Source organism: Malaclemys terrapin, chromosome 2 (assembly GCF_027887155.1).
Source record: "Malaclemys terrapin pileata isolate rMalTer1 chromosome 2, rMalTer1.hap1, whole genome shotgun sequence".
NCBI lineage: Eukaryota > Metazoa > Chordata > Testudines > Emydidae > Malaclemys > Malaclemys terrapin.
This window is the reverse complement of record NC_071506.1, coordinates 228,755,528-228,766,901: the sequence shown is the minus strand read 5'-3', so window position 1 is coordinate 228,766,901 and position 11,374 is coordinate 228,755,528.

Sequence of the window (11,374 nt, the reverse complement as noted above, 5' to 3'; positions counted from 1 at the left end):
ATGACTTTTCAAAGCTTTAGGGTCTTTTGTGTCCTCAGTTATAAAAGGCATCATCATGCCCATCAACAGTGATCATTATATCTTTTTTCTCTTTTGTGACCTGTATCCAAAATCTTTACTAGATGATAATTTGTTTACATGCTAAACAAAGTAATTTAAACCCTGCTTTAACTAAACTACTCAATAGCACATTAACTAGGGAGGAAGGATGGTCTAGTGGTTAGGCTGCCAGCCTAGGACTCATCAGATTTGGGTTTAATTACTTGTTCTATTCTAGACTTTCTGTATTACCTTGGGCAAGTTACTTAGGGTGTGTCTACACTTTGAGTTGCAGGGGTATTCCCAGCTGGAGGAGACATAGCTGCTGTGCTAGCTAGGAAGTTAAAAATATAGATGGTAGTGGGGGGCATAGATAAGGTTGCCCTGCTTTTTCTTTCTGAGTTGATGTTTGTTACAAGGTGTGTGTTTATGGAACCACCATGAATCAACATTCATGATGTCATGTACTTTTTCACAATCGGGAGCTAAATTTTGCAGAAAGGCTCTTGCTAAATTCTGCAGAAAATTGGAAATTCTGCAGCAGTGATGAAAAGTGCTATATAAGAGTTAAGTATTATTTAATGAGAAATTGAGGTAATAACTGAATTAAATATGAAAATGAATACTACAGTCAGTACATTTTTCTTTACCTTATTTATTTTGCTATTGAATTCAATGTATATTAATACTGCCTTCAGTGTGCCATAAATTTTTTTTGACAGTGCATTACTGAAGTTATCTGAGGTATGTTCAAGGGGTTCGTGGCGAGCTGGAGGTTTTGATAGCTGTGTCCCTCAAGTCTTTGTCTACATCACAAAATTACTTGTGGCTGGCAAACTTTTTAAACCACATCTGAAATTATGTTGAATGCTCTTTGTCACTGGCTATGTTTGCAGCTAAACTCTGATCAGCCCTGGTTTTACTGCACCCACTGCTGATTCCGTTTGTCCTCAGTGGGTAATTTTGTTACTGTAGACATAGGCTAAAGATGCTCAAATACTTTCAAATGTCACACTGATACCTTCAGTTCTTTTTTAATGTGTCCAGTATTGGTTGATGAGCCATGTCCCGTCTCTTTGTGATACTTTCTTCCAACAGATGATTTGTTTAAATACAGCAAAAGCCCAGCAACTTAGGTTACCAGCAAAGCTGAGCTCAAGTCAGTGGCCAAACTGTAAAATCTGAACAAAACATTTGATTAGTTTCAAACGAAAAGCTGAATTTTGTTTTTGTTTTGTTTTTCTCAATGAAACAAAAAAAAAACAACAAAGAAAATCAATTTGTGTTGAACAAAACTTTTCAACCTTGGTGCTCCCTCATTCCTGGCTTGACTGTGTACCATGCTAGTCCCTTAGAGTAGCAGGCTGCTCTAAATTATTCCTGTTGCCAACAGCTGGAGATGGGAAGAGGACTTAGTATAGGATCCTCTATGCTACTAGAAGATTCCCCCTCAATGTGATTATTCTTCCACGATTGGCTATGTCAGCTTTAGCGACAGAATCCACCATTATTATAGTGCTAAGCCTCTGCAGATCACAAGAATCACCATATGCACCGTCCATCCCTGGCACACTCCTCCTCCCATATGTTGCCCATAAAGCAACCAGAGAAGGGACCAAAGATCTGGTACCTAATCTGTCTACTGCTGAATCTTAATTTAAAATGATATTTTTCAAATATATAAAGAGATGAATGTATTTTATATTAATTTTTGTTTTCAGGTTACTTGTCGCTTTGGTTTGTTTTATATTCAATTACCTAATATAAAAGAATGCCAAAAATGTAAAAGATGTCTTCAGTTGCATGGAACTAACTTACTTTTGCAGTGTTCATCCATTTGTCATTGCAAACATGTATTTCAGCAGGAAACCACATCAGATGAATTAGGATTTCCTGTTCAGCTTTCAGAGTAGCAGAAAGCTATTGACGTGTCTAGCTAGTTCAGAGTTGTTATCTACCATTACAGGAGATACAACTTTGACATAAAAACACTTTAGTAGTTCTTCACTGGAAGGCTAAAGTGTCTGGGCTACATGGTGTCAAATTAGTTCTGTCCACCTCTGTGGATTGCTTGCAGCAACATGCAGCTACTGGGACTAGCAAAGTACAATAAATTGCAGCCTAAGAAAGCTGTCTTTGATGTCAGGCAACTGTGCTTGTGCTCTAAAATAAAAAATATGTATGTACGGTCATAAATCAAGGTGCTCTTCTTAGCCAGATGGAGACCTGTTCATGGCCATGCTCTTTTTTCCAAGCAAAAGAGCTCTCTTATTTCTTAGCAACATCATCTTATAACATCACATAATTCCAGGCAGTATCAGAAAGCAATTTCCTTTTCTCTCACACACAATAACTAAGACTTGAAGAACAGAGAAGAATTTTATGATTTATAATTTGATTTTTAACACTATGTGGGTGAATTATAGCAATCTGCATGAAGTTCTTTATAAAACAGAAAGCACTTCTCAGGCCTCTACCATAATTCAGTCACACACAAAAAAAGTGTGTGTGTGTGTGGGAGGGGGGAGATATGACCAGTATAAAATGGCATAGTCATTTTCTTGACTGATTTTTTGACAGCTTTTCCTTTAATTTCTTCTTTGTTCTTTTTTAAGTGATCACTGAATCCTGCCACAAGACATAACACTGAACAGGGGAAACTTAGTACAAAACAAGAACAAAGATAAATAGGAGTATTTCACAGAGGTTTAATTTTCACTACAAAGATCAGTTATGTTTAAAATGTTCAAACTACTAGGTGTTTTTAAAGTATGGGGCCCCATCCATGAGGACAGAGGTATTTCCTATCTTGTCCTTCTTGAATGCCTTCCATTTATCTTCCATCTAAAGATAGGAAATGTATCTCCTTCAGGCTCATTTTTGTTAGCAGCTCAGCAATTTCATTTGTACATTCCTTCATAACTCTTGGATAAATGCCACCAATTCCTAGTATACAGTGTTGTTGTAGCCGTGTTGTCCCAGAATGTTAGAAAGACAAGGTGGGTGAGGTAATATCTTTTATTGGACCAACTTCTGTTGGTGAGAGAGACAAGCTTTCAAGCTTACACAGATCTGAAAAAGAGCTCTGTGTAAGCTTGAAAGCTTGTCTTTCTCATCAACAGAAATTAGTCCAATGAAAGATATTACCTCATCTATCTTGTCTAGCTATTCATTCCTACTTACTTATTGCAGTTTAAATTGTCAATTTATTCCACCACCACCTTATTTGCTATTTCAAGTGCTGACAGTGCCTTATCTTTGTTATCTGCAACAAGTAGCTCTTGAGTAGGTGTTTTCCTCCTTGTCTTATATGGTGAAGCCTTCAGAGAAGCTAAATAGATTCTTCCTTTGCATCACTGTCCCTTTATTCCAAGTAGCCTAGTGGAACCCTTGACTCTTGCAGGTTTCTGACTGCATATATAACCAAAGAATGCATTTGTCTTTGGATATTTTCTTTTCCAATTCCATCATAGACTTCCTAGCTTCCATTATATAATTTACCTGATACAATTTATGTCTCTATCTATTGGTATCACTTGGGTTGAATTTTTACTTTTATATGGATAATTTTTTTATTTGAATAAACTCTTTAACCAACATTGTTTACCTTCTTTTCTGCTTGTTTCTTGGTTTTGGAGTACACATGCACCCTGTCATTCTAGCATGGCATGCTTACATATATAGATTCCAATCTGATGCTAAGGATTTTACTTTTTTAACTTTTGTCTTCAGTTTCATTTTTAAAACAGGGTTTAGGTTTTTTTTAACTTTCTAAAATTATGATCACTATACTAATCCTTTATTATCTTATGGTTATTCTTACTTAGTCACTCAGTTGCAATTGCTTCTTAAACCAAATCTTGTTTGTTACTTAGGCCTGGTCTACACTATAACTTTAATTCGGATTTAGCAGCGTTAAATCGAATTAACCCTGCACCCGTCCACACAACGAAGCCATTTATTTCGAAATAAAGGGCTCTTAAAATCGATTTCTGTATTCCACCCCGACGAACGGAATAGCGCCAAAATCAATATTGTCATTTCGAATTAGGGTTAGTGTGGCCGCAATTCAATAGTATTGGCCTCCGGGAGCTATCCCACAGTGCACCAGTGTGACCGCTCTGGACAGCAATCTGAACTCGGATGCACTGGCCAGGTAAACAGGAAAAGCCCCGCGAACATTTGAATTTCATTTCCTGTTTGCCCAGAGTGGAGAGCACAGGTGACCACAGATAGCTCAGCTCATCAGCACAGGTAACCATGCAGGCCGATAATCGAAAAAAAGCACCAGCATGGACTGTACAGGAGGTACTGGATATGATCGCTATATGGGGAGAGGATTCAGTGCTAGCAGAACTTCGTTCGAAAAGACGAAATCCCAAAACTTTTGAAAAAATCTCCAAGGGCATGATGGAGAGAGGCCACAATAGGGACGCAGATCAGTGCCGCATGAAAGTCAAAGAGCTCAGATAAGCCTATCAAAAAACAAAGGAGGCAAACGGTCGCTCTGGGTCAGAGCCGCGGACATGCCGCTTCTACGCCGAGCTGCATGCAGTTCTAGGGGGGGCTGCCACCCCTACCCCATCTCTGACCTTGGATTCTGAGGTGGGAATAATCTCATCAGCTACACCTGAGGATTCTGCACCCAGCACTCCGTTCTCCCCAACAGCCAGGATCTTTTTCTCAGCCTGACTGAAGTACCCTCCCAACCCTCCCAAGTCAGTATCCAAGACCATGACCCCATGGAAGGGACCTCAGGTGAGTTTACCTTTTAAAATATAAAACTTGTTTTAAAAGCGTTTTTTAATGATTACTTTGCCCTGAGGACTTGGGGTGCATTTGCAGCCAGTACAGCTACTGGAAAAGTCTGTTAACATGTCTGGGGATGGAGCGGAAATCCTCCAGGGACATCTCCATGAAGCTCTCCTGGAGGTACTCCAAAAGCCTTGCCACAAGGTTTCTGGGCAGTGCAGCCTTATTCCGTCCTCCATGGTAGGACACTTAACCACGCTATGCTTGCAGCAAGTAATCTGGTATCATTGCATGACAAAGCCTGGCAGCATATGGTCCCGGTGTTTGCTGGCATTCAAGCAACATCCGTTCTTTATCTCGCTGTGTAATCCTCAGGAGAGTGATATCGCTCATGGTAACCTGGTTGAAATACAGGAATTTAATTAAGGGGACAGAGGTGGCCATTCCTACTGGGCTGTTTGCCTGCGGCTGAAAAGAAATCCTTCCCTGCACTTAGCCAAGCGCGGGGGGGGGGGGGGCGGAGGGGGAAATTGGCCCTGAGCTTTTCACATTTGGCTAGAAGGGATCTTCCCTGTTACCACCCATGCGGTGGGGGGAGGGGTACAGCGATCATCCCAGATAATTCATGGTGGGAGGGAGGGACGGGGGGGCTAGTTTGGTTTCTGCAGGGATCTTCCCTGATACCAGCCATGCGGTGGGGGGAGGAATAAAGCGGTCATCCCAGAGAATTGGATGGGGGGGGGTTAGTTTGTTTTCTGCTGCTGAAGGTTAACAGGAAAACCGCAGCACTCAATGGGCTTTGCTTGGTATGTGGGAAAGGAGGGCGCAAAAGCCGAAAGACAGTGGCTTACAATGGCCGCATGCAAGCCGAATTCTGTTGCCCGGACCTGCGTCTGTGATCTCTAACACCAAAGCCACAGGCAGTCAATATTAAGATGGAAAATGCGACCTTGCACAGAAATCACATGTGCTATGTAATGTGAACAGTGTTGGTCACCGTGAAAGAGTATAAGCATTGTTCTGCAAAATGTATCTTTTTAAAAAATTATCTCCTTTTTTCCCCTCCCTCCAGCAGCTGAAAATTCTTCAAGCCTCCCTCTTCCGTCCCGAAGGCTATCTCAGATAAGGCGTCGGAAAAAGAAGACGCGAGACGAGATGTTCGCAGAAATCATGGAATCCACCCGCAGTGAAAGAGCTCATCTGAATGAGTGGAAGGACACGGTTCCAAAGTATAGGAAAGAAGCCAGTGAACGTGAGGACAGGAGGGACCAACGTGAGAAGGAGAGACGCTCGAGATGAGAGGTGGCAGCAGGAAGATCAGAGGAGGCAGGATGCAACGCTGGGGCTGCTGCGTGAGCAAACAGACATGCTCCGGCGTCTGGTGGAGCTTCAGGAACGGGAGCAGGATAACAGAGTGCCGCTACAGCCCCTGTATAACTCCCCTACCCCATCACCATGTTCCACAGCCTCCTCACCCAGATGTGTAAGAACGCGGGGGGGGGGGGGGGGGAGGCGCCGTACGCCCTCCCATTCCACCCCAGTGGACAGCCCAAGCAAAAGGCTGTCATTTTTTTAACCTTTTTTTTAGTGGCCTTTACCTTCCTGCCGATCCTCCTCCCAAACCCCACCGGGGTTCTCTCCCTCTTTTTATAATCAATTAATAAAGAATAAATGATTTTTAAATGATAGTGACTTTATTTTCTTTCAAAGCAAGCTGGGGGAAGGGGGAGGGTGGGTTCCTTACAGAGAATGAGTCAATAAAGGGGGTGGGTTTTCATGAAGGAGAAACAAACAGAAATTGCACACTGTAGCCTGGCCAGTCATGAAACTGGTTTTCAAAGCTTCTCTGATGCACAGCGCTGCCTGGTGTGCTCTTCTAATCGCCCTGGTGTCTGGCTGCGCGTAATCAGCAGCCAGGCGATTTGCCTCAGCCTCCCACCCCGCCATAAAGGTCTCCCCCTTACTTTCACAGAGATTGTGGAGCACACAGCAAGCAGAAATAACAATGGGGATATTGGTTTGGCTGAGGTCTGACCGAGTCAGTAACCATCGCCAGCGACCTTTTAAACGGCCAAATGCACATTCTACCACCATTCTGCACTTGCTCAGCCTGTAGTTGAACAGCTCCTGACCCCTGTCTATGCTGCCTGTGTATGGCTTCATGAGCCATGGCATTGAAGGGTAGGCTGGGTCCCCAAGAATAACTATTGGCATTTCAACATCCCCAATGGTTATTTTCTGGTCCGGGAAGTAAGTCCCTTGCTGCAGCCATTTAAACAGAGTAGTGTTCCTGAAGACGTGAGCATCATGAACCCTTCCCGGCCAGCCCACGTTGATGTTGGTTAAACGTCCCTTGTGATCCACAAGTGCTTGCAGCACCATTGAAAAGTACCCCTGGCGGTTTATGCACTGGGTACCCTGGTGCTCCGGTGCCAAGATAGGGAGATGGGTTCCATCTATCGCCCCACCACAGTTAGGGAATCCCATTGCAGCAAAGCCATCCACTCTGACCTGCACATTTCCCAGAGTCACTACCTTTCGTGGCAGCACCTCAGTGATTGCTTTGGCTACTTGCATCACAGCAGCCCCCACAGTAGATTTGCCCACTCCAAATTGATTCCCGACTGACCCGTAGCTGTCTGGCGTTGCAAGCTTCCACAGGGCTATCGCCACTCACTTCTCAACTGTGAGGGCTGCTCTCATCTTGGTATTCTGGCACTTCAGGGCAGGGGAAAGGAAGTCACAAAGTTCCCAGAAAGTGCCCTTACGCATGCGAAAGTTTCGCAGCCACTGGGAATCGTCGCACACCTGCAACACTATGCAGTTCCACCAGTCTGTGCTTGTTTCCCGGGCCCAGAATCAGCGTTACACGGCTATAACCAGCCCCATTAACAGCATAATCTCCAAAGCACTGGGTCCCGCGGTTTGATAGCATTCCATGTCCATATCCTCATCACTCTCGCCGCTGCGCTGCCGTCGCCGCCGTCTCCTCGCCTCGTTTTTCTGGTCCTGGTTCAGCATAAACTGCACGATAACACACGAGGTGTTTACAATGTTCATGACGGCTGTCTTGAGCTGAGCGGGCTCCATGCTTGCCGTGGTATGACATCTGCACTATTCACCCAGGAAAAAGGCACGAAACTGTTGTCTGCCATTGCTTCCCTGGAGAGGGGGGAGGATGTACCCAGAACCACCCGCAACAATGTTTTTGGCCCCATCAGGCATTGGGATCTCAACCCAGAATTCCAATGGGCGGAGGAGACTACGGGAACTATGGGATAGCTATGGGATAGCTACCCACAGTGCAGTGCTCCAGAAATCGACGCTAGCCCCGGTACATGGACGCACATCACCGAATTAATGTGCTTAGTGTGGCCACATACATTCAACTTTATACAATCTGTTTCCAAAATTCGAATTATATAAATTCGGATTAATCCCGTAGTGTAGACATACCCTTAGAGCTAAGTCTCTTGTGCGCCAGCAAAGCCAGATATTCCTAGAAGCAATTCTTTATGGTGTCAGGAACATGCTTCTCCAAACTGTGCCCTGAATAGACATTTGATCAATTAAATTTGAGTAGTTGAAATTACCTATTTATTAGTGGTTTACTAGTTTTTGTGTCTTCTTTGATTACTCTTAATATTGCACATCCTCTATCACTATCCTTATCCAGAGGTCACTACTAAATTGCCATTCTTATGAGTTGGAATTTGTATCCAGATAGAGTACCTGGCATCTACCTCTCCAATCAGAAATTTTATTTCAAAAGAGAGAGCGAGATTACAATTGAATCAACTTGACATTTTGTTTCTTTGCCTTTTTACTAAAGTTTGGTGTGCAAATTCCATCTTGAGTCCCCCTCCAACACCTGCAGTACTTGGGGACTTGACACTTCCAGGAGGTACCCCTCATCTTCCTCCAATAAAGACCACTATGACTACTGAGAGTTCATTCAGTATCTCCCCCTGCAGCTCACTGCTGCGTTTTTCTCAACTCTCAGTCTCCAAGTGCAGTTTGTGCTACTGGGAACTGGTAGGAGAGGAGTTAATCACTGCAGGTTCAGCCTTCTTCCACCTCCCATACTCTTGGTTCAAGGGGTGAGGGCCCAGGGTTCGGCTAAGCTCACTGAAATTGGTGGGTGTAACAGCGGCCTTTCTTTCAGGCATATGACAAGGCTTGAGTAGAAGGTGTGCGTGTGTGCTAGAGCGAGAGCTTTTTGGTTTGAATGCTGGCTGAAAGTGGCTTGGAATTGTGGGCAAAGAACATGTCTGCTGTTGTTTGATTCCTACTGTGTTCAGGGAAACAGGACGTTAGGCTCCTAAGTCACTTTTGAAAATGGGACTTAGCCATCTAAGGCCATATCTGCACTACAGATGCTACTGCAGCACAGCTATGGCACTGCAGCTGTGCCACCAGAGTGCAGTAGTGTAGACATACAGTGACTGAAGAGGTTTTTCCCTCGCTGTAGTTAATCCACTTTTCAGAGAGGTGGTATCTAGGTTGACCAAAAAAAAAATTATAATTCCATCATCCTAGCCACTTCTACGCAAAGGGTTAGGTTGGCTTAACTACAGTGCTCATGGATGTGAATTTTTCACACCCCTGAGTGACATAGTTAAGTCAAGCTAAATTTTAAGTGTAGACTACGGCTTCATTACGTAGGCCTTACAATGCTGAGCACAGCAACACCTAATACCTTTATAAATTTGGACTAATGTATCTGTGAGAAGAGTCAGGTTCATGAGTACATGGGCAGACCAGAAGGTGAAAAGGAGAGAAAGCTAGAAGGAACCTACAAGGACATAAGTGGTAATTTGGAAGCAGCAAAAGCAATTTAGGAGAGAAATGGGAATTTGGATGGAAGAGTCACATTGGAGGGCAGAGAGAGATGAGATGAAAGATAGGGAAAAGGAAAGGAAGTATAAATTGATGGGGGAAAGAGATTTTAGTAGCCAGCAGAGGAAGAAGTTAAGAGAAAGAAAACAAAAGCTTACAAGATTGAAAACAAAAACTAGGCTGGATAAGAAAGAGAGAAGTAGAGATGAAATAACTAAGATTGGACTCAATTAAGGTTGGAAGAGTGGGAACAATTTAAAAAATAAAAGGAACAGAGCCCTGGAACTATGGAAGAGAGAACAGTTAAAGGGCTGGGCCCGAAAGAAAACCGGGATGGGTATTTTGTTTTCTCTGTCCCTATTCTTTATTGTACAATTCCCCATGTTTTCTTTCATTTTTTCCAGTAGCAATTAGTGTGGCTGTCTATAACCCCTGTGTCAAGAAATATGTGCTACAGGGGTTGATCCAACTCCCGTTTAAATAAAAAAATCAACGAGTTCAGTGGGAATTGGACCCAACCCACCTAGAGCTCTTTTGCAGCAGGCAGGGGAAGATTGCACACTGGGTCTTGTAAGGCTTTTTGTCTGAATGGCTAGAGACAAGACTCAGATGACTTGAGGAGGAGCTGGAGAAAGGAGTCAAGTCATGAGGTAAATATGGGATGTAGCAAAGAAGTAGGGGTACTAAGTAGTGTATGAGGGGGCCCACTTGGATATAGTATGTATGGTAATTAAATATAAAAATCATTATACCTTACTGACACTACCCTTATTTCAATTCCCACCATCTGTCCATCACTGGCTTCCAATGTCACTCTCCTCTATCACCCAGTTAGACTGGGATAAGGCTGGCAGAATTGAACACTTGGGGCCTGATTTTAAAAGGTATGCAGACAGAGGCCTAGTGGGAATTTCATAAGCGCTTATATAGGTTAGGTGAAAAAGAGGTGAGTTTTTTCATTATAATCTCTCTCCCCCCCAGCCTAGCCTTTATCCAACCTTTCTTTGTTTGTTAGTTAACAGATCTAACTCCATGGTTTGGAACAGGACCTTAAAAACCAGCAGGGGAGGATAGTTCTTGGGGTAATGGTGTCATGTGCTCTCCCCATGAAAATCCATCCAGATTTGGCTGAGTTATAAAATGTGGAATATTGCTATTTGCACATGGCACTTGCAGTTTCATTTTCTGAACATTCTAGCTGCACCACACAGGCTCCTCAGTGCTGCCTAGAAAAGCCTAGAAGTGGCTGGAAAATTTTAAAATGGGTTTTGTGTCATTTTTTTAATTCTTTATGATGCTTAAAGCCTACAAGATGTTTCTTTTTGCTGTGTTTTTCACTTTAGAAATATCATTAGTGGCAAGCCTGGTTTCCCTTTTTTCTAGAAGACTTGTTGGAGGCCTCAGATGGATATTGGTAGCTTTCTCACACCTTAATTGAGGGATAAGTTTGATAGACATTTATCAAATAAGTTATTCCTCCAAAATACTTCGGTTTTGATATTAAATAGATATTAATAAAAACTGGTGTCTTAAACTTTAATCTGACTATTCCCAGTCTTCATCCTCTTCTGGTGTCATAATTTCATAGCTCTTCTTTTGTTTGGAGTATAAAGTGTTGTCAAGGTCTGGACTTGTAATGAAAATGAGCAGATTTACAAAAAAAGAAAAAAGGTTTTCCTGCCTTCTTTATACATTACAACATTTTTTAAAAGGGACACAAGCCTCTTTTATGAGAAATGCATAA